Source organism: Thunnus thynnus, chromosome 13 (assembly GCF_963924715.1).
Source record: "Thunnus thynnus chromosome 13, fThuThy2.1, whole genome shotgun sequence".
Lineage (NCBI taxonomy): Eukaryota > Metazoa > Chordata > Actinopteri > Scombriformes > Scombridae > Thunnus > Thunnus thynnus.
In genome coordinates, this window is record NC_089529.1 from 4,136,340 (window position 1) to 4,161,487 (window position 25,148).

Sequence of the window (25,148 nt, forward strand, 5' to 3'; positions counted from 1 at the left end):
TGAGGCAGTTTGTCAGAGCACCTCCAGTTTAAAGGACGATGTTGAGCTGGAGGAAAACAAGCACTCATGTTCACTGTACAAATCAGAGTAAAATAACTCTCACTTGTTCAGATACTGTACAAGTGTACATCTACCATTTTAATTACTCCCGATAAAGCCTGAAAGAAAAGTGCCACCTGCTGGTTAAATGCAATGACACTGCAATGATGAAACAAGCTTTAAACATTTTGAGGCATGTGTACCTGATTGTAGTTCATAGGCAGAGAGGATGGCATGAATACTGTGTGACAAATATGACACAATTTTCTGAATTCCATGATGATGTGACCAAGATTTCTTTTTTTTTTTTTTTTGAAATAGCTAGATTGGAAATTTAGGAACTTCAAAAATCAGTGAGAAGCTGTCTGTAATAGTGTTAATTAGTAACAACAAATATAATAGAGTGACACATGTAAATGTCCAAAGATCACAATGGAGGTTTGCTTGTAACTCTACAAGGAGATATACAATGTCATTAACACTTGTACAAACTAATGCAAGTCAGTACAGAATTGCTTCCCTGTTGAAGCTTATGCTTTCTAATTTTGGTTGAGACTGATTCATTGTATCAGGTTTTACACTTGAATGTAATGAATTCCAAGAGAACATCATGCACTCTGGTCTCATATTCAGTCGGTAGGATTCATTGCAGGGCTGTATTTCCATCATATTGTGTTCACTCACTGTCACAGAGGCACAGCCAACTACAGATTCCAGCTACAAGCCACAAGGTTGAAGTCCTTCCTGAGTATCAACAGTGAATGTCACACCAAAATCCAATCCCTGGATTTATGAGCTTGTTCACGACCATGCTGTGAACAAGATCCTAATAAAACACAATTGCAGCTTTTCACAGGAGCTTCAGGTACACCTCTTCCTTGCGCACATGTCTGAAACATCTGAGACACAGCTCTGACTCTTATCACTTGAATGCAAAGAGAATGAAGATCTGGAGTAGTGCGGACTTTTTTCTGGCAATTCAGCCTTTTCTCATGCAGATGATTTTACAAAAACAAAGAGCATTCAAATAACAATCAGGATGAACAAGAGGGTGACATGGTGCTGCTAGCTGCTCTGGTTGACTGCAGTTTGAGCATAGCTTCTTAGTTTCATGAGCATGTAGGGAATGGCATGACTGAACACAGAATGCATAGCTCTGACAGGATCTCAAATAGATTACATATGTGTAGCATATGAAAATCTGATTCTTAGAGATGTAGTAATAACTCTTCCTCCTCACAGATCCATCTCGACAGAAAATAATGCATTCAAAGTAATACATAGACTGCATCAATTTCACATTGTCTAATTTTTCTACAAACAAAAACTTTAGCGACATGTAAAAATGTGACACATGGCACAGGAAAATATCAATGACTTTAAAGTTGCTACAATCAATATATAGTATGTATTAACAATGGATTAAATGACTATGTGTAATGTGAAAAGGGTCGCTCGTAGTGATGGACCCATAGAGAATTATCACCGAAGTCTGCAGTTTCACTCAGTTTCACAGAGCATTTTTATCATTTTTCAGCTCATTGTTGTTTTTCTTCACTCTCACCGTTCTCATCAGTGTCAGACACAGCAGACTCTGTATGTTATCTACCCAGCACTGAACAAAGACAGATAGTGAGGCATTTAGCAGCTAAAAAGACCAAAACAGAGCTAAAAGAAAGTGAATATTGGACTTACATTCATCAGGTGGACCCCAAATCAATACTAATGTTACTCTGCAGCTGCTGGATGTGTAAATAGGTAAATGTTGCTGACATGTTATGCATGTCAACTTTGTGAGGTGATAATATATCCATGTTCAGATTGTTGTGTTGCCCCAAAGGGACAAAAAAAGTTTTGAATATTTGGGTTGCTGCAGGTGAGAAGAATTCCATTCATGCAATCCATCTCTGGAGCTTCCCAGTGCAAACAGTAGCTGTGTCTCAGTTTAAATTAATTAAACATCTCTCAAAAAGAAACAACAAATAGTCAGGCATGATCATTAAATACAGAATGTAAATCTGGAAATGAGCAGTATCAGTTGCTAAAGCTGAAAGTAGTTCACTGAAGTCAGGTTGACAAGCATGCAGACTCATCATGTTGACTGTCTTCAACAGTTGCGTTATTCCCAAGGGGTCGAACGAGTTTGAGACTAAGCTTAATTAAAGACACAGTGCCATAAGGCCTCACAGTCAGGTGTCTGTCATAAAGACTGAATGGACTGACAGCTAGTCTGGGTTATATTAAGACACCCGACACCATCTGCTTTGGAAATATGTGATGTCAAAAGTGATGTGTTTACTGGCTTTTCCTCCTGTTGATTTGCACACCTAAAAAGGATTAAAGAGGCAAAAAAATATATAAATTTTACCACAAGGATAAAGTTTCACTGAAGGAGACAGACAGAGATAGAGAGAAGAAGGATGTAGCCAGACTGCAGATGATGTATAGGCAAAGCGAGCCTCCTCTCCCTCCTGTCACATGGACAGGAGTCAAGCTTGTTACCTGAGCAGCACAGGCAGTGAGATGAGCCAGTCCTGACAGCTCAGGAGGAATCTCTAAGGACACACAATGTCAATATCAGTCAGGCTTCCGTCTTGTCACAAAAGCAAGGATAAAGAGAGAGGACGAGGGTTTGGCCCTGACCACTAAAAACTTGCACATAGAGAAAAAGAGAAATCCAAAGCCTGCACGTGTACTTTGTTAACTATGTGACACTTTTAATGTTTTTCTTATAGGAGTTCTGCATGTAGCAAATCACTCTATGATATAAACACCACATGATTTTCTCATTGCTCACCTGAAAACCTCAAACCTAAAATAATTCTGCTGAGATTTAAATTGTTTCAAAAATCATATCAAAGCCTGATTTTTATAATGAGAATAGTGGTTTATGGGAGGCGTTTTATCTACAGCAATAAATAGAGAATCTTCTGTGTTATATACAGTGTATGAAAAATATATTAAAAGTTCATCTGGTCTGAGCAGCATCACACAAGCAAAAAGGAAAAGCACTATGTCTATTACTACCAGTCACTGCTGCATTAGATCTATGGAGCTTCTTTTCTAGCTCCAGTGGTTCATACAGAGTATTACACAGTGCCACCTTGTGATCAAGTCTGGTATATTATGTTACCAAAATAACATATTGACCTCAGTCCTTAACAAGCACCAACACAGTTCAAACCGACACCTGTTGTTTTCCTCATTTGCAGCCTCTCTGCTCTCATCAGTGTATTATGAAACACTGAGGAAGCTGCGTGTTGAGTGTCACAGCCAGTCAATTTAGTGATGGAAAACCCACATACTGCTCATGGTCCTTTAATATTTCAGGAAATATTCAAGGGATTGTCAAAAAAGGAACATGTGTTCATTTATTAAATATATCATCTACATTTTTTTTGATGAGGAAAAAACTGGGAATGAATTTAAATCCAAATGTATCATCAGAATAAACCCTTAGATATGTATCATCTTTTTTTCAAGGGGGTCACAGTGAATATGTAATATGTATGTCAGTAAGAGCCTAATGATTACCATGGCACCCAGTTAGTTTAATTTAAAGTTTGTTCTCAGTTTGAAGTGGAGTTCACACGCTTTTTACTGGTCTCAGAAGCACTCTATCTAAACCGTCTGTGTTCTATTATGTGATAATCATTCTGTCCTTCACGTGTGATTAGATGGACAATGATAATCACACACCAGCATTCATTAGTTCAATGAAATTCATTCATTTCAGCACAGTCTATTCTAACTGCAGGTTTGAACTGATACTACAATGAGGAAACAGTGATCAGTAGAGCTCCTGCTGTCATCTGGAGTGAGCTGGGAGTCCTCTGCTCTCAGAAAATCTGACTCAGTACATGCTGGGAGAAAATTGATAACAGCTGCAGACGAATACAATGAGAAGATGGTACTTCACACTAGACTGATGTTGGGAAGTCCCACTGTTCCTCATTTTGACAATAACTTTTGTAGAAAGCTTCTATATTTCTTTTTCTTCCTCAAACTCATGTCTCGGCATACAGTCATATTGCTGCCACAAAACCCATACTAGCAACTATCACCATGTTCTGCTTCTGTTTGTCTCTTGGTTGCAATGAATTACACATTGCCTATACTTTACATACACACACACACACACACACACACACAGCTTGTAAGGACCACGTCAACATAAGATAAGATATATAAAAAAATAAGATACTCTAATGATACTTGTGTGATCAGTATTCAGTCATTAAGTCAAGTTACAACAGATTCTTTATAACTGCTTGTGCTCTCAGTCATTTGACTGCAGACATTAAATCAGGTATTTTCATGATGGATTCAGCTTTGCCAGCATTTTAATTCCGTCCACACAAAGGACCGTCAGAGTGAATAGTGATTATGTCAGTAGTGAAGGTGACATTTCTCAATCAAACCGACTGCAGACTCAAGCACATAGAGAAGTCCATCTGAGAAAGCCTCACACAAACTAATCAAACACTTGAAGAGAAATTAAAGAGCAGGTCAGTGTGTGTGTGTGTGTGTGTGTGTGTGTGTGTGGACAAGCTGAACTGGTAAATTAAATCAACTAAAATTAAAGAGAAATGCACTTACTGTTTGCAATCATTGTTGTGAATTCATATAAATAAAAGAACAAAACAAGTCTTTATATCTTAACTCCAGATCATCAAGATCAATTAGCTGGCATAATCAATACAGGTCTCCTGGGCTTTAATATGACTAGGCCCTGCTTCCTCACTTGATTAGAAAACTAACCAGCACTGACTGCTCTCACAGTCAGCCCCTCTATCGGAGTATAAACACTCTGAATCTTGAGCACTGCTTCATCATACACACTTAATCTAGATGCACTGACGTACGATGGTGGAGATGGTGCTGTCAACTGATCTGGGTGAGTATGTTTATGAAAGTTAATTTAGGATCTGAGACCAGTCAGCAAATACACACTTTCAAGTTTTGGAAATGTATGAAGTTGATAAAAGTCTGTCCCAATAACCACACTATCTGTACAACCTGAGAAAGATCATGACATGATGGATTCATCATGAAAATGAGTTCACATATTAGTGTGATTCTTCTAATGTTCACATGAACCACATCTCTATACATTATAAAAGGTGCAAATATTACAGTATATTAACTGAGCTGTGAAATCAAAGAATTCAGGTGAGTTTGAAAGACAATGATTATTGAAACATAGAAATGCTGAATCAAAATGTAAACTCTTTACAGAAGTTATTCCATGTGGGCTCAAGACTAACAGTCTACAGCCATGCTAGAAGCTCTGTGGGGTTGTAATTAGTCATAGCTTTGAACTAAATGCTAACATGCTCACAATGACAATGCATGCAATGCTAACATGCTGCTTTTTAATAGGTATAATGTTTACCATGTTCACCATCTTAGTTTAGCATGTTGACATGCTAATATTTGCTAATTAGCACTGAACTCCTGAGGGTGATGGAAATGTGATTAGCAGGTGTTGAGTCATAAACTAAAATTCTGGACCAATTAAAAAACTGATTGTGGTGGTAGATGAAAAATCAGAGGATCACAAAAGTCATCAGGACTCATCCTCTGACCTTGACTAAATTTCACAACAACTCAAAACCAAAAATGTCTCATGGTGGCAGCAGAGGAAAAGTTTGAGGATCACCAAAGTCAGTACGCTTCTTCCTTTTAAAATCTGTTCAAAAGTTCATGGTAGTTCATCCAATAGTCGTTGAGATATTTCAGTCTGGAACAAAGTGGTAGACTGACAGACCGGCACTGCCATATCATTTAAAATGGTTCATCTATCCCTCTTTAACTTATTTAATATATTGATATGGTTAACATAAGTATAATGTTGGTTGCAGTGAATGATGGGGATGATTGATGTGCCACGTCACCTTTGGAGGCCTGCTGCTGGCTTATTCAGAGCTTTGAGGGATTGTGGTATTGTGGGATAAAACTGTGGTCATTTTATTTTACAGATTAGGAGTCACTGCAGTCAGAACTGAAGAATAACACAAAGACTTTTGTTAAAAGTTACTTTAAGTTTCTTTATACAAATTTTGTTGGTCCTACTTTTAACTAAGATTTTTTTTTTGCTCATTTTAAGACAATTTCTGCTACGTTTTGTCCTGGTTTGTATCCCAAGACACTGCACTATGTGATTCCTCTGAGCTCAGTCTCTTAAAGTTGAAGATGTATTCATTAGTTTGGTTGGAATAAAAACCTGCAGCGACTACCCCTGTTGTAGTTTTTAAAAGCAACATGGAGCCCTTTACCCTGACACAGGTGAAGTATTATTTCATATCTCACCAGTTGTACCTGTAGTCTGTATTTCCATCTGCACCTGCTCTGGAGACGCATGAAGTTCACACAATTCCTTCCTTGAAACATTACTTTTCAAAGTATATAAAAATTTGTCAATGGTGTTAATGGACTATATTACAGTTTCTTTCTTGGCAGGCTGTTCCTCAAATACATTACAGTATATGAGCCATTGTAAAATATCTGATAGCCAGCAGCAGACTCAGGCTTTAGGACAAACAGAGCCAGACACTGTAGAGAGACTATGCTGTGTTTGTCATCACTATTCCCCGGCTATCTGACCTTCTTTCTTTTTATTGTTTCTTTTATGCTGTAAAGATAAATCAGTAGGAGTTACAGGAAGGATAAACCACAAAAAAAGAAAAAAAACCAAACAAAAACAAAATCATAAAACCGTCCGATGTCGACTAGATCCTGGGTGTTGTAGCTTCAAGTATCATCTCCCAGCTGGACTGGTAATATAATACTTTATGATAACATGTCTGGATGGGTACTGGGCTATAGACTCTTCCTTCTGCAAGCTGGATATCAACACTGTCATGGTCACTTTGATGTCACATTTCACTCACTGATAAAAAAAAAAAGAGAGAAGACATAAGGTCTCCCTCGTTCAAATGGAAATCCTTTGGCCTTTTACTCTGCATTAGTACAAGATGTATCTGCACACTTACCATGAATGGAAAAATGTTACATAGAAACAAAAACAAGCTCAATTCAAGTGTTTTATTTCACTGTAGTGGACAAGTCGCCTCAACTGACTCGCTGAGGCATAATTCTTCATTAATGTAAAACCCAATTTAACATCATTCATCCCCATGTTCCTTCAAAGATCCAGTCTGACATTTAAAGGGCGTTAAAAGTAAACCTCTCTCCTAGAAGAGTTACTGTAAGGTTATAAACAGATTTCTGCTCTACACTGCCGTCACAGATGCTATTAGCAGCATTTGGATTTTTACCCAAGAAAGTATGAGAGTAATTATTCATTTAAATAAGGATGACAATGATGTATTGCGCAAAGTTAATCAAACTTGGAACACTGCAGTTGCTGTAATTATCTGTGAAAAGAAATACACCCTGTGTTCATTTTTTTAAATAAAAAACTATTGATGCAATATTTCTGTGAAACAAATGTAATCACTGCACAAACTAAAACTAAAATTCTATATCTAAACTCTGCCCCTCTCTAACACTGTTAGATGCAGAGAAACTTGTCCATGCCTTTATCGCCTCGAGACTGGACTACTGAAGTGTGCTCTTCATAGGGATCCTTGGCAGAAGCATCCAGAAGCGCCAGTGCATTCAGAACAGCACTGCCAGGATCCTGATGAGACTGCAAAAACACGAACATATAACACCAACTCACTACTAGTCACTACTCACGTAAAACTCCATCAACGGACATTTGCCTCGCTACTTACAGGAACTGATCATACTACAAACCTTAACCTGCACCCTCAGATCTGCCAGCAGCTTGTGCCTCCCAATACCAAACTCCACACCACGGGGCTCCCAGTACTAAGCTCCCACCATGGGGGATCGAGCCTTCTGTTCTGCTGCACCACACTTGTGGAACAGTCTTCATAACCATCTGAGGGCAGCAAAGACTCTTATTACTAGTTTATTTATGTTGTGTGTTCTATGTTATTAATACTGTAGCACTTTGAGTTTCACTATGAATGAAAGGTGTGGTACAAATAAATGTATTATCATAATAATAATAATAATAATAATAATAATAATAATAATAATAATAATAATAATAATAATAATAATAATAATAATAATAGTATGGGAAATGTACATGTAGGGCAGCATGTAGGTCAACAATAAAACTATGAGCCTGCAGCCATATAGCAGCTCTGTCAGGCTGTACTTAGGCACAGTGATGGAAGAAGCACTCTGATCCTTTACTTAAGTAAAAGTATTAATACCACAATGTAAAAATATTTCATCATAAGCAAAAGTCCTGCATTTAAAATCATACTTAAGTAAAAGTATAGAAGCATTACCAGCTAAATTTACTTAAATTACTCAAGTAAAAGTACTCGTTTTGCAGAACATCTGGCTTTGACTGATATATTAAATAAATATAACAAAGTACATTATTAATACTGATGAGTCGATACATAAGCAGCAATTTATTGTTGCAGCTGCTCAAGGTGGAGCCAGTTTGAATTGCTCTGTAAGGGTCATAAAATAAATCTCAGGGGTCTTGAGATGATAGATTGGGTAGGAAAGAAGAAAAAAGCAAAGTTCAGCCACATAAATTTGGATGAATTTTTCAGAACTCTTCTTTAATCTTTGCATTTTTGTGAAATATTGGAGAGTTTTACTATTTTGGGCCTGAAAAAAATATTTTTTGAAACCATGTGAGAAAAATGTCTCATTGGTGAAACTGCAAACAACACAAAGACACCTGAAAGATGACAAAAAGACACAAATACACACTGATTTTTTGTAATGGCCCACCAGCCAAAAAGGTGGGGAACCACTAGTTTAATCTTCAACAATGCAGTGTACTTTATAATCTTATTATTATGTTATTTTATGAAAAATAACTAAACTGTCATATATGTTATGGAAATTCGAAATTTAGGGGTTACAAATTGGGTTACACTGGGTGAACCATGGGCTTTGAGGTCATAGAGTAAGAGACAATAAATCTTAGGCTGAAGGAGATACTGTCTCCTCTCCTTGAGACTCAGAGCAGCTGTCTGTGATGTCTGGGGAAGCGGAAGCCTTTCTGATAAAGGGTAAATCGCCGTTGCCGTGGTTACCAAGGTCAGAGGGGGTTACTGCCCGCCTCCCCAGACACCACAGATAGGTGATTGCGTAGATTGGCATAATCAGACAACAGTGGCTCCAGACCAGACTGTGCTGACGGTGACCTGAAGCTCCATGCAACGTGACCTGAACTAACACGGGTAAAGCACAGTTCCTTGTTTAGAAACTAATGAACCAATAGACTCATTTCTCATATTGTAGATGCACTGGGTTTGACCATTTCTGGGTGTATAGTATTTGTGGCATGATCTGTAGGGGTTTAAAGACCAAAGTCAGAGCTGAGATCCTCAGAACATTAGAGATGGCATCATGCACATTCAACTGTGATTGATAAAGTTTCTGCTCTCCGCTTGGCCAAGTGTTGAATAAATTTTCTCAGCATAAGACATCAAAGGCTCCTGTTCACTTTCTTCACTGATGAGTTGACCATTGATCAGCGTTTCTCCATAACAATATAAATATAGTGGAGTAAGAAGTACAATATTTCCCTCTGAAATGAGTGGAAGTATAAAGCAGCATAAGATTAAAATACTTACGTAAAGTACAAGTACCTTAAAATTGTACTTAAAGGTGCAGTGTGTAGAATTTAGTGGCATCTGGTGGAACAGGCTTGGCAGAAATGGAATGTAATATTCATAAGTATGTTTTAATTAGTGTATAATCACCTGAAAATAAGAATCATTGTGTTTTTGTTACCTTAGAATGAGCCCTTTATATCTACATAGGGAGTGGGTCTTCTTCCATGGAGCCTGCCATGTTGCACCGCCATGTTTCTACAGTAGCCCAGAACTGATAAACCAAACACTGGCTCTGGAGAGGGTGTTTTTTGCGAGTTTAGTGGCCACCGTAGATTCTCATATGCTTGGAAGCCACATTAAGACAAACACAAAATCTGCTTAATATCACCTTCAGAATATATCAAGGATTAAAGGACTTAGGTCTCAGCAGGATTTGGAAAAAATTTGTCAATATATTTATCTTCAGTAGACTCGACTACTGTAACAGTGTCTTAGTGTAACAGTGTCTTTACAGATCAGACAGCTGCAGCTGATTCAGAACGCTGCTGCTCGAGTCCTTTTAAAGAACTGATTTTAAAATACTGCTGTCGGTTTATTAAGCACTGAATGGTTTAGGGCCGAAATACATTTCTGATCTTCTGCCATGTTATGACCCAACTAGACCTCTCAGGTCATCTGAGACAGGTCTGCTTTCTGTCCCCAGAGTCAAAACTAAACATGGAGAAGCAGCGTTCAGTTTTTATGCTCCACGTATCTGGAACAAACTCCCAAAAAACTGCAGGTCTGCTACAACTCTCAGTTCTTTTAAATCAAGGCTGAAGACTCAAATCAAATAATTATTCATTTCTTACACTGCACTGTAACTTTTATTCTTATATTTTATACCTGACTTTTCATTTTAGCTTGATTTTATTTTCTATTCTCTTAGCTCTTTAATGACTGTTTTTGATTGTATTTAAGTGTCCTTTTATGGTGTGTATCTTTTGTACTTTGTCTCAATGCTTTTGTTTTATGTAAAGGACTTTGAATTGCCTTGTTGCTGAAATGTGCTATATGAATAAACTTGCCTTGGAAGGGGATGGGTGAGGCAAGGGGTATTCAGTTGGTTGCAATCTGCAACTTCACCACTAGATGCCACTAATTCCTACACACTGCACCTTTAAGTACAGTACTTGAGTAAATGTACTTAGTTACATTCCACCATTTCTTAGGCACAGAGGTGCTTTGAGCTAAATGCTAACATCAGCAAGCTAATATGTTTTTAATGTTTACCTTGGCCACCATCTTAGTTTAGTGTGTTAGCATGTTAATTAGCTCTTCCACCAGGTATAACTGAGGCTGATGGGAATGTTTGTAACTTCATGTAATGAAAGTAGTTCTGCAAGTATTAAATCTTAAACTTTGACCTGATGATGCCGCTAAATGAAAAATTAAGGGATCACCACAATTCATCCTGAGAGGCACATTAATGTCTGTACTAAATTTCAATCTGCCCAATAGTCTTAGAGACATCCAGTCTGGACATTGTCATCCCTAGAGCCACATATGCTGCTACAGTGGCTAGGAAGATGTTAAAAGAAAAGGTCTGTCTGTTCAGATTTAGTGGAATACACATTCTGCATATATATGTTTTGCCAGTGTTTTCTTGGAGTGGTTCATGATCCAACTTTGAATTGCTCTTTGCTTGACTTCTTGTGCTTTTGGTAAATACTCAGTAATCAGTGAAGTAATGGCACACATCTTTTTTACTTTGTACAATGGGGCTGTTTTGATTGCGTGCTGATTCCCTAGACAGCTCTGGCACTGGCTGCTCTTGGAAATACATCAGTATTGTGGTGAACCACAAAGTTAATGGCATAGATCTTCATGAGAGCACCCCTGCCCTTCCCCACCACCACCACCACCCCCATCAGGCTGAGGATGGGCTCCTCAGGAGGGTATTTGCATAAAGCCACTAAGCCCAGCTGCAGTGACAAAACACAGCAGCCAGTCAGGATTCAAAAAGGTGCATTACTGTCACCTGCTGGTAGATGTCTGTGGGCAAGAGCAGTGTCAGTCTAATTCACACTGACAGCATGGCGGCCAGCAGAGCTCGTTCTTCCTCTGAACTTGTAAACACAGTGGTTCTGCACATTAACCTCATTTACATCTTAAAGCTTTCGTGGTTGCTCACTTTATCCCACAGCTGGTTACAATCCCACCATGTTTGCTCACTCTGCCACATTTAATACCGTGATGTGTTGCATATTTTCTGTATTGCAATCATGAAACTTCAGCAGGACCACCATAGTAACAAAAAAGAACACTCCTCATTGTATGATAATTTGGCGTGATTTAAGTAAGAGTAATGCAGTGTTAACTGATAGCAGGGCTGCAGAAAAACACATTTTCTCACTTACCTCACAGTGGTTTCTAGTCCTGTTGGGAGTTTTGTTTTTTAGTTGTCTAGGTTTCAAAGTATCTGTCTCTAACATTTCTGTCTTTATGTTTTAATCTTGATCTACCCCTGTTAAAACACCTTGTAACTTTTTGAAAAGTGCTGTATAAATAGACTTTATCATTATTAATATACTGTATCATTACCACATGGAATTTGGTGAGGTCATGTAAAACACAGTATAGCTCTGCCCAAAATACAACTTAAACAGAGGAAAGTGCAGGGCCTTCAAATAGTTCAACAGCAACATCTCTTTCAAGATCCCTGTTATTCTGGATGTTAGTCCTTTTTCCCCGGAGACATTTGTACATGTCACAGTAGGAAAAGCACAAGTATAAATGATAAATTAATAATGGCTGAATTCCATTCAGCTGAGGCTCACTGTCACAGCCATTGTTAATGTTATCAGTAACACTTAAGTAAGTAAGTAAGTCCAAATGTGGAAAAAGGGAGATTCCAGAGACCTCACGGGAAACACTTACAAAGTCATAAATTGTTCTTATGAAATCATTTGACAGGTTAAACAATGAAAAGAGATATTCTTTAAATTGGAAGAGCTCATTCTGGCTCGTTAGTAAAAGGAATAATTTCACTTCTTGGGAAAACATTGTTGCACAACAAAGATGAATGATTAAGCTTTGTTTGATATTAAAATGAAACTGATTTCTGTGATCGCGAGAGGCTATTGCACAGAAGATCGACACCATTCTTATGTTTGTACAGTAAAACAGTCTGCTAACTTACAGCCAACAGTCTGCTAACTTAGCTTAGCACAGAGAACTTATCTCCAGGAAGTTACTGCACCTGGCCAAGAAATGTTTGTAGTCCTCGTGCTAATCTAAGCTAAAAGAGCATTTACCTTTCTTTTTCATTTAAAATTAAACTGTAATTTCTGTGAAATAACTGCATATAATAACTGTATATTCTGTTGTGTTGAGATGGGCTTCTTTTATAACAGACTCCATAAGGGATTAAACTATGTAAACAGAGACATAATGGTATAATGGAGGCTGGATGGTTGGTCAAACTGTCACAATATTGGTTACAGGAAATGTGGCATATAAATGTTGATGTCCTCACATCTAGCACAAGATGGCGCCAGTGCTCTCTCTGGTTGTAAGACAGCACTGCAGCTCTTTCATCCAATTAGCTGACAGTAAGGTCTACACACCAGTATCAGACCAGAGAGAAATAATCTTAATGTTACTGTGATATTTCCTATTGTATGAAGCTGAGGAACATCTTCAGAGGACATTGAATGTTGTCACCAACTGTCATACTCACATCTATTTTCAGAGGTTTACAGCCTACATATCTGTAGCTATTACAGTATATAGGCCTCTGGTATAAGCTGTCAGTCACTTTCCCTGTCTGAAATGTTCACACCTCTGAGTTGAGGCTTGAATTAGCTTCTCACAGATGATACACTGGCTCCTTAACACCCAACAGCTCTGTCTTCTCTGTTCCAGCGGCTAATTCTGACACAAGTCTGTCCTCCACAGTCGTTTAGGCCTACATCACTGAGACAGAGCCGCAGTGAAGCAGCCGTCTCCTCCGTCTCTGCACTGATGGATGTCTGTCTGACAGGCTGTTGCCTGAGCAGCAGCAGCAGCAGCAGTGCTGTGTGTTTTCTGTCTTGCGTGCAGGCACCAGTGAGCCTGTGAGGGACGGAGACATCTGTATATTTAAGTTTTCTGCTCCTGCAATGTGCTGCTCAGTGTGCATGGCAGGACACGGGGAGGTGCACGCTCGCCTGGCTGCGTGGCGAGCCGTGGCCGCCATCATTGTTGTGTGAGACTGTGAAATAAAGATGAATCAATAAACTGCAGATATATACTGTATGTGTGTGTGTGTGTGTGTGTGTTCAGTGTAGAGGCCTATAGGCGCTATGTGTTTGTTGTGTCAGGGCCTTAACATCTGAACATCTTCTCATGTTGATGTTGTAGAATTGCATGAGACGTGATCAATTTAAGTCACTGTCACTACTGCATAGTGTAAGATGAGTCAGCTATCTACGTATTTACACTAATAAAATAAGATAAGCACTTAAATATCAGCTAGTAGGGCTTCAGGTGGAGTTATAAGTAAAACTACATTTCTCCATGTACACTAAACTCTTCCATGCCTGTGTCTGCCCTGTGTTGCTCTATGCTGCTGGTTTGTGGGGCTTTCAAGCTCACAAAGAATGTAAACAGGTTCAAAATAAAGCTATAGGGCACTCTTTGGGGAGTGAATATGTTTTCTCCAATCATATTGTAGCTGTGACAGGGGACCCAGGGTGGGAACCTTGTGAAGTATGTTGGGCTGTTTGTATGACTGTAGAACAGACTGACTTTCACTGGTGAGTATGAACAACAGTAGACTGAGCAAGAAAATCCTCATGTGGGACACTATATGCAGTCCTTGGGCAGAGTACATGCACATTTTAAACCTAGGGAGTAAGGGAGTAAGCACATTTTGAAAGAAAAAGTTAATATTGGTTTGATTGAAGATTTTGTTCTTTGGTTGTTTGAAGAAAAAAGAAGTGCTTCTGAGATTTGGGAGAAGTCAGAACTTAGAACAGATGGTTTAATCAAAACTGAATTTAGTACTGAAAATAATGATCTGAGAAGTGTGCCAAGATGATGTTTGGTATCTACTACTACATCTGGTAACAGGATGTTCTGTTAGTATTGATGAATATGGCTTTTGTGAGTTATGTGATATTTTTTAAATTAAATGTGTGAATATGTATATATATAGTTGCAGTTTGAAAGTGAACTCCAACAATTACATATTTTCAGGTGTCCAGGTGTTGGGGAGTACTACTGTGTATGTGTAAAAAGTAGTATAAAGCCTTTTGTGTCTCCAAATTGTGTCACTTGAGCCAGTGTTGGTTGGGGCTGAAGACTACAAGTTTGAAAATGAAAACAATCTGGGAGTATGGAGTTAGAAAGAAATGAAGTTTTAAAAAAAAATCCATTGTGAGAGTCCGACAGTGTTACAGAAGTGCAAAATGCTAAACCGGTGGAGTATCCTTCCACCTTCACTGTTAACTTGAGTGCTATGTGCAAAACTGAAGCTCTTTGCTACCATTTCAGATAATAGGACACAGTCCAGTCTGTGAGCTCAAATAATGTCATTTATAATGAAAGTCTTTTTAAGGAGGGATCCAACACTTTGTAGTACCAACTTTAGAGTGACAGTTGAGGTGCTATTATCATATGTAGGCAGTGGAGGTCTCATAAGTAGAGCTGGCAGGCCTATGAGACATACAGGTTAGCTTGTTACTGGGCCTCGGTCTGTTATTACATAAAACTCTAATAGTAAATGTTACTGCACATTGAAATGCTATGAGTTGATTGGTAGAGAGAATTATTAGTATTATAAGCTGGACTCACAGTATGTCAGGAGCTACTGTATGTTAACAAATGTTAGCATGCTAAATGGTGAACATGGTAAACATTATACCTGCTTAGCATCAGCATGTTAGCATTGTCATTGTGAGCATGACAAGTAGAGCTGCTAACATACCTGTAGACTCTTAGTCTTGTTGCTGAAATAATGGGAAGATGAAATGAAAACTAACACTGCATGCTTATTTACTGAAAATGCGTTTAATATGTAGCTTTTATATAGTGTTTCTATTCTATGATGTTACTGTGTAAAATATGTTATTTTTCTTCTTTTTGGGGGGGTTCAGGTTTCATGTTTACCATGTGCCCTGCAGCCATGATTAATTTTGTTTTTTTCCTTTGGAACATGGATGTCAGATACAGGCATTATTTATGAATACATGGTATTGTCATATGTCATGAAATACCATGTTCGATGGACCTTTATATTCATTCCAAAATCCGTTTGATATCACCTAAAATTAACTATAATTTAATGATATATACGCATTTTTTTCTGTTGTGTGGATATTGAAAAGCAGAAAAACTACAAAGTGTGTATGCTGATGAGTTTAATGCTGAAACCACACACACAGCCACATGAATTTTTAGGTTGTAAACAAACATACACACACACACACACCCATACTTTCAGCTGTACTCTGCGGCTGAGTTTATGTGTTTTCAAGCCTCATTTGCAACATTTGAGAAGCTTGTGTTATTTTTTTTCTCAGTGTGAGATTCCCGGAGGCCACTTAAGGAGACACAGTCAGCAGATTCTGATAACATGTACAAGCATGATGTTTATTTTACTCATCAGAAATCAAAGTCGTCTTTGTGCCAAGCAAGGGTTGGATTCCCAGGCTGCAGAGAGGTCTCTTTGAGCTCAGCGTAGCATTTGCAAGCTGTGGCTGAATCACAGTCACAAGGATTTCAAAACAGCTGGGAAGCTCCATCCAAAACTCTCACACAGTGATGCAGTGAGACACCCAAGCAGAGCTGAGAGAGAGGGGTTTAAAATGTGGAAACTGTTAATCAAGAAGAAGCAGGCTATTTCATCCTGAAATGCTGCAGTTGGCACTTTGTTTTTAAGTGTAGTTCATTTATTATGCACTGTTAAAAAAGCAGGACACATGGAGTGAGGAATATTAATTGTTTTGATTATGTGTCTCTTTAACTGGCACAGACATGTTGACATGGAGACACCACCTTTTGCGCAATTATTTCTGTGTAGTAACGGCTCTGTGCTCAAAAACAAAAGGCTCATGCTGTGTTCATGTCATGTGGGGATAACTGAGGAAATTACTTCTTGGTAAAAGGCAAATAATCTCAAGTGTTCATATTTGAAGTGCTTTGAAGCTGTAAGGACACAGTGATTGCAGTTGTCTGTAGATTTTAGTTTTCTCCTCATAAGCGTTTTCACATGTGCACTTGGTTATGGAGTTCATGAGTTCATGTTTTACAGCAAGCCAAACATAGAAATGTAAACCACAAATAACAAATCCAGAAAGTTGTATGCCCGCATGTTTTTTTTTTTTTTTTTTCATGTCAGCAAAAAATAACTGAGGTCATGCAGTTCTTTTTTAGTTTAGGTGGATGTATCACGTGACTCGAGTATTTTTGTTGGTGACACCAGGATTCAACCCACCTTTTTACCATTTATAGGCAGTATATTAATAATTAATGAAGCGTCTATTACACACATAAACAAATCCTTACAGAGTGTTAAGAATCATTTATTGACTGTTTACACACATGTAGAAATTATTCACAGGCGGGTTTAAAACCATTGTGTTGTGCTCATGAAGAAACGTCAGAGTTCCTTCTTTAAAATGGAAATAGTAGTTTTAGTAGTTTAAAAAAATTCTTAACTCGAGGTCCACTTACTGGATTTCTTGTGCTTTCAGCTGCATCTGGTGGCCTTCATCAGTGGATGGAATTTGCTCAGTTGTAAAGGAGAGTGAAGAAGTGTTCACAAATAAATGCTTCATTGATATGGGATTAAATTATGTGTCATAATAATTAAATAAAATCTCCCAAGCATCAAAAAAATGGAATGGTGAATAAAAATAAATTGAAAGCAAAAAAATGACCTTTAAAGGCAAAACTTACAATAAAACTTTCTTCAGTTTTGCTGCTTAATTTTTCAGTTTCAGTTCTGACATAAAGCTCTCATGTTGGCCAGGTGTAAGGCCGGAGATATACTTGCTTTTAAATACGCGTTTGTGTGCTCATGATGGCTGCGTTGCGTATCCTGTGTCTATTTGGAGCATTAGTTGTGCCCCATCCTTGGAAATTAATGCTACATATCCGCAAGATGAAATACGTACAGGAACGGTAGGGAAAGTATAGTGGTGTATAATCGATGGGCTAATTTGACAGAGAAAATCATCAAACATCCTGGTGGACATTCGAAAATACTGGTGGTGTTTCTCATCATCAGTTACTTGCAGTGGCAGAACGAGAGAAACATATTTGCCATTGTCACAACGTGCTTGATTTAGGGGCCTTGCCTACCATCTACAATGGCGCCGCTGTCGCTTTCTCTGCCGTGGTCTAAGAATTAATAAAACAGTAACCTCCTCGAGTGTCTGTTTACATCATGCAAATCTGGGAGTTCTATTCATATCCTTAGTTCTCTGGTAACTCTAGTAGAATCCTCCAGTAACAAGCAAAGTCCATCTGCAAGTATCTGAACAATTCTGTTCATGAAGCAGCCGGTTGTCTACGCGAACATGTGGTTAAAAAGCAAGTGTGTCTCTGGCCTTACAGAGCTGTGTTCTCATTAGCCAATTACTTTTGAAGAGACAGCTCAATGGTAAGTCGTACTTGTTGCACTTCCAGACCGTTGAAACTGAAAAATTCTGACCTGAAACTGTAAAGTTCAACTGCAAAACTGGGAAATTAGGCAGCAAAAGAGAAATCCTGATCAGTGAAAGAAAAGTGGAGAATATTATAATCAAATGTTTCACTCTTGTAGAGTTTTATCAAAAGTTTTGCATGAGGTCACTTTCTTGCTTTCAGTATAATTTTCACTTTACTGTTAACATAAGTATGTGGAGTGTAATTCCTCTGTGTAAACTACAGTAGCTGGATATCATTCATTACCTCCCACCTAACGTGGATGTTTTTGTTCAATACCGAATGTGCTCTAAGTTTTGATTTGTTAACAGTGATCAAAGCACTAAAGCAGGCCTTGTCCTCACATCTTTGATCATAAATTCATGGGTTTTAAAGCCCTTACAGTCGTTCTCATATCAGCCCTAATCTGGGGTAAAAATGAAACTCCCCTGATCATGGCAGCTTGAATGAAATGTGCTGAACTTTCTCAAATCCTAAACTGTTTATTACCATCGTCACGATACGCAGCCCGCTGTCACTATTGAAAAGTTTGTTCAAAGCATGAATCTTGATATTAATGTGTTGATTTTTATATTTTGACAGGCTAAGCAGATCAATTTTATTTTGAGCTAATAATTCTTATGGTCTAAACCGCTTAAATCAAAAGACAGACACCCAATCTCAAAACAGCATCGTTATTAATTTCATCCAGCTTCATCACTTCTACGTCTGCATTGAATTGACGTCTTTGTTAATAACAGCTATATTTCTTTTAGAGGGAAATCAATTCATCTTTCGATTCATTAAATGTGAACCTTTAGTGGAATGTTTTGAATAGTCATGTTGCTTACAATGAAGAAATGTTTGTTTTACAGGCAACATTAAGATCAATGAGCAAAATGAAACAACTGACATTGACAGAAAAAGCTGTGAACTATTTGTTTAAAGTAGATCAATCTATTGCACAGTTTACATGTGACTTAACAGCAAAAATACAGTTTCACACATTTTTTGCACTACAATCCCTCTACTGGGAAAAAGTTATTCACATATCCATATTAATTTACACTTTCATTTCATACATTGTGTTGAACTCATGAAAGCATTTACTCATTATCTCATATACAGTAATTCAACTTGAAAATGTGAATTATGTGAGCGCTGCCTCAATTAAGTTTTTTGGAAGCTTTTTAACGTCCCCAACGACCTAATTTAACAATCAGCAAAGATTTACATGAATTTTTTTTTTTTAACCACAATAGCAAAAGTCTGAGTGAGAACCTCCAAACAATTTCACACAATGAGTGCTAATTTAATCCTGATGCCAGTGTTTATTTGATGCGTGCAGAGATGAAGAAGAAGAGAACACTTGGAAAGTGCTGGTACATATAACAAAAGCAATGTGTGACAACAGCTTTATAGCACAATTAGTCACGGCTAACCAGAAAGCATGCACTTCACAAATGTGAAATCACTGCAGTGTCATCAAGTATCAGTCTGTGATGTGACCTTCTAATTTGATCTGATTTAAGGAATGATCTGATCTGTGGCGTTCTTCGATAAACGTGCAGATTTACTGCGGCTTTCTGAGAATGTTTTCATACAGTGGAGCTGATGCAAAGTGGGTTGCTGCTCAGAGACACGGCTGGTGGATGATGGGAGCCGATACGACTCGCAGCCAGCGGTGGCCCGGCTCAGCTCGGTGCTTTGTTCCCGGATCGTGGGGTTAATGGTTTTCCGTACTGGGTGGTGAGGGAGGAGCACCGCAGGTTTTTCAAGCATTCTGTGTCGGAAAATTAGGATGCAGCCTCTGTTGTCAGAGCCGGGGAGCTGTCTGCCACTTTCCCAGCAGCCCTTAGGCCAGTGACAGGGAGATGGATGATATCTGCAGCCTGGCCCCACACACACACACACACATACACATATACACACACACACACAGAAACACACTCAGCCTGTTTCTAGTTCCCTCTCTCTCATGTGCACACACACCAATACAGTGGAGCAAACAAAAACACACCTACACACAGACTCTCTTTCCTCCCTTTCTTTCCATCTTTTCGTATTCTCTTTTCTTCTAACACACACACACACACACACACACACACACACACACACACACAAACACACACACACAGAGTATGAGTATTTGTCTAATACACCTCTCTCTTTGTTGCCTTTGGCAACAAAACCAATATCCTACATATCAAGGGGAATGAAAACCTCACAAGTGAAAACAATGAAAATGTTTTGAGGGGAAACTGCAGGATTCCTTCATTGTTTGCTTACATGGAATAAAACATTATATTTCTAAATAACCAAACTCACACAACATATTCAACTGAGACATTTATTGAAATCACTCTGTTTACAATATGAAAAATAGATATTGCAACATCTCCAGTCAGCACATTTTCTATTAAGATATAACATGCAAGAAGATATTTATTTGTAAATCAGTACATTTTGGAAACTGCAAACACCAACAATGAGTATTTTATTAACACAGACAAAACTGCAGGAGTGAAGATGTTTATTACTACAATAAGTCAACTGGCACGACTCAGCACATAGTGATGAATATTATAATTAAAGAAAATACACACTTATACTGTACTAAACTGTTAGAAAACATGTGTGTCCACTACAGCCATGTGTAAGTTTGTTTATGTGTGGGTGTGTTAAGTCCTTAAAAGAAGTGCTTCCTTTTCCTTCCGCCCCTCAAGCCCCCCCCCCCCCCCCACTCCCCATCTCCTTCTCTCTCATTGTCCTTACCTGCTATCCCGCTCTCCACCACACTGCTGATGTTCCTGCAGTCGGGACCGAATCCAGCGGCCGTGTCACCTGAGTAACAGCCGGTGCATACTAATGACAACCGGGGGGGTGAGTTGGGGGGCTCGACTCTGCTCTGGCAGGAAATGCCTCGTCCACTTCACTTCAACCCCCCCCCCCCCTCCCTCCTCCCAACCTTTCTTCTTCCTCTTCCTCCTCATCACTCTGGAAGAACAGAGAGAATGGAGGGCTGTAAATGGCAAAGGATGGTGGAAAAAACAAGAAGGAGAGGAGAAGGGACAAATAAGGCGAGAGTGATGTTGGAGCGGGTGGAGGGAGCAGGGAGGAGGGAGGGGGTGAGATGAGGGACAGAGAGAGAGAGAGAGAAAGAGAGGGAGGGTGGGGAGAAAAGGAGAACGAGGGGTGGAGGGGAGCAGGGTGTTAAGGGAAACATCCATCACTGTTTTAAGTGACTGCAGTGGGACGGAGCTGAGTAAAAGGTCGTCTGGTCTCTTTCTGTGCACAGTGGGCACCTGGGCAGAGCTGAGCAGCTTCCAAATGACTCCAGGCTAATTATCTCACGCAGACCGTCTGTTACAGCAGTCTGACACTTTTACTGACTCACTCGTCTACCGCAAGTGCGCAAGCAAAACAAGGCAGTCATACACCCAAATACTCTCCTGCTAACAAAATGGAGCACGCAGAAAAACAAGAAGTTTTGGACTTTGTTGTTGTGTTGCAAATGTAAGTTGTGATTTGTCTTACCTGTGAGAGCAGGGAGAAAGACAGACAACTGCCACGGCTCCTAGAGAAGAAAAGATAAAGATAGCAATTTAGCATAAGTGTGGGAAAACAGAAAAATGTAGGAGGGTTGACCGTTTTCGCTGCCTTTACAAGCACGAGAAAACCCTCAGAAAAACTGGAACAGAGAACAAAATACAGCAGAGTTCATCTCTAAAACATCAGTTCTTTTGTAGTCCCTGCAAAAGAGTAAACATGCTGTGATTATCCAAGTGTCCACCTGCGCAGAGCCTGAGCGGATGCACTTGAGGACACACTAGGAATTTTGTGGTCATGACCTGTTCCAGCAGGGACACAAAGCAAACCGCCAGTATGTGACTAGGCTAGCTGAACATGTGTGTGTGTGTGTGTGTGTGTGTGTGTGTGTGTGTGTGTGTGTGTGTGTGCTAGAGTTCCAGGGAGAAGTTTGAATTCTAACCAGAATGCAAATCATTTGAATCTTCAGTTAAAGAAAAACAGACTGCAGCACTAATGCAGCGTCGGCGTACAAAAGGAAGAGTCATAGAGTGGCTCAAAGTGTAAATTGGGCATCTGAGTCAAATTGTCTGGTGGCCAAGGGGTTAAAAGCTTTTGCCTGTGGCGACAATGCCAGGCCAGCTATAGGTCACATTCAAGTCCCAGCCACTGGATAGCCAACCTGCAAGACAGAGCATAATTATCCCAGCCAGTTACAGTTCAATAACTCCATCAAGCTGCTAGCCAGATACCAGGTTTCCCTGGCAACGCCTCCGAAGTGAATCACAGATCAGAGAGAGAAGGGGAGATAACACCGGACCCTGGGAGGGAGTGGGGCCAGGAGGACGGAGGGGGGGGGATACACCCTCAAATACTGTGTGCCTTTAAACAATACAAAACACACATGTGCGATGCTAACACGTAAACACACACACACACACAACAAACCAGGTCTGAGAGCATTCCAGGTGGCTGTGCTGAGACTCGGCCTGTCAGGCCTTGAGTCTGCTCCCTCTGAGCTCTGTTGTTTGGTTTTCAATCATCAGCTCCACTTTCCAGACTCCTGCTCTGTGCCCACAAGGCCCGCCGTGAAAATCCTGAAGTCTCAGAGCAGCTCAACTGTCCTTTCAATAGACACCCCCACCTCCCACAGCACTTACTGTAATCTGAAAAACTTAATGGAGTTTATCTCTCATCCCTGTCGCCCTGAGAATAATAGAGAAACTTTTGTGCTTTGGATGCACAGGGATAATTACATTACGAGTGGCACTACGATTTATACCCTTGATTGAATTAAAAACAAAATTGAATTGGCTTTAGTGCAGACTGTAGGAGGCGAGGCTCCGTGTATGAAATGTGTGTCCATGTCGTTGAACAGGTGTATGTGTGCGGTGTCATCGGCACACTTTTTGTGTGTGTTCAGGTGACTGTCTGGCCTCCTGCCGCAGTGTCTGGAAACTCAGACGCCACCCACCCCCAACCCCTCCGCCCCCCCCCCCTCCATTCCACACTGCTCTGCTATCAGGCATACCTGACGCCCCCCTCCTCTTCCTCCCCCTCCTCACCCCACCTGCACCTCCTCCTCCTCCTCCTCCCTGCAGTGATAAGAGATCCACTGAACACTAAGCTGCTTCACCAGACAACACAACCTGACAATCAATGCAAAAAAAAAAAAAAAAAAAAGCCCTCTAATTCACTAAATCCATCTGATTTCCATGTCAGCTCGAGCCCAAAATCCAAATGTGGCGGATAAATGCTAATCTGTCCTTATTACTTTTATCGGGGACCGACGTGGCGGCGCAGTGTGTTACATGACCACCTCTGAACAATGGAGTGTAATCTCTCGCACACACTCGGGTCCATCAGCTGGAGCCTTTGGTTTATCTACACCTATTCAAGGTCTGAATCAATCTTTCCTGCAGGAACTTGAAGACTAGCGGACTATAGAAACCGCATACTGAATGCTGTTTATTTAGGACATCTAATGATAAAAGTATTACAATACATTTAGTGACGTGTGCATAAAATGAAGCAAAAGCAGAGTTTCATGATTATTAGTTTCATGACTTCACTTTTTGAGCAGATCTTTAACATCTCACTTCCTCAGTATTTAGTGATGTCATCTGTCTAAATTATAACTGATTCATATTTTTTGTATTTTGGTGAAACAGTTTGATTGGACCTGTGTAAACGCAACACAAAAGTTTTACAAAAAACATGACAATTAAAAGCTAATATTGCACATGATGCTCAGTAATTTGACCTAGACGACTACTTCCAGCTCTACTGTCATCTTATTATATTAAAATGAAAAGATATCATGAAATGAGCATTTCCAGAGTCATGTAATATTACGTAATATATATAAGCAATGTCCCAACTTTAAATGAACCCATTCTTATGTCAAATATATTCACGTTCCATATACTTCATTAATTCAATTCACATTACAAAAATGAAGCAAAATATTTGATTTCATTCTGCATTTCCTCTGAAAATATTTATTATCATTATCATTATTATATTAAAAACTCAAAGATTCAAAAGACAATCAATTTGCTTTTTTCCCAAAGCCAATAAAACAGCTGCTTTAACAGAAAAAAAGTGTAATTTTTCCCCCGTTGTGTAAGATGCAGTGTAATGTTCAGATGGCACAGAAGAGATCAATTTGGCAGTTGCTCACTGAGAACTAGTTTGACTTTGAATAAAGTTTGTATTCCCCATTCAGCGGAGTTACAAACTAGCTGGGAGCTGATTTTTACGGGGTGATATTTATTGGATCCTTGGCGGATTGCTCTGTGCATGCTGCTTTGTTACTGTTGGGGGAGCGGTGAGGATTTCATCAGTGGGCTCGGGTGCTGCCAGACTTTGCTGCGTGTCAGACAGACCCTAATAAAACTGTCTGGCTGTTTTGTGGGCACCAGCACTGCTCTGGCTGTGCTGCGTCTGACTGCTCAGCACTTGTCGCACTGTGCCTGGCTGTTTGGTATTCATGGGGCATGGCACTCCTTCAGCTGTTGCTGGGGGCTCTGTGGCATAGGCACAGACTGATTAGTTGGCATTGGCATTGTTCACTATGAAACCAAATGGGGAGACGAGAAAAAAAACATAATTAGGCAGAGGGGGATAGTGGGAGAGAGATGGAGAGGAGGGTATTAGAGAGAAAATCAATTGTTTTGAACTGCATTCCTAATATGGGTAATTTAGCAGAAATTAGGTTTTCAGAAAAGCATGCTGCCTTGGGAAAAACTGAAAGTTTAAAAATCAGGTCAAGCTGTAATGGTGAATGAATTCACACCTTTG

General features: G+C 39.5%; 1 long non-coding RNA gene across 6 annotated transcripts in view; it reads right to left on the minus strand.

Annotated features, from left to right (window-relative positions):
• Positions 1–17,215: 17,215 nt before the first annotated feature.
• Positions 17,216–25,148, minus strand: part of LOC137195185 (uncharacterized) — a 64,905-nt gene continuing 56,972 nt past the window's right edge. For 5 of the 6 annotated variants that reach the window (XR_010931083.1, XR_010931085.1, XR_010931086.1 and 2 more), the window contains 3 exons: positions 21,855–21,894; positions 21,093–21,314; positions 17,216–20,394 (listed from right to left, as the gene is read on the minus strand). This is a non-coding gene — a long non-coding RNA (uncharacterized lncRNA). Of the gene's footprint in view, positions 20,395–20,653; positions 21,315–21,854; positions 21,895–25,148 lie in introns of those variants that run through there. The other variant, XR_010931084.1, reaches the window with a different exon arrangement.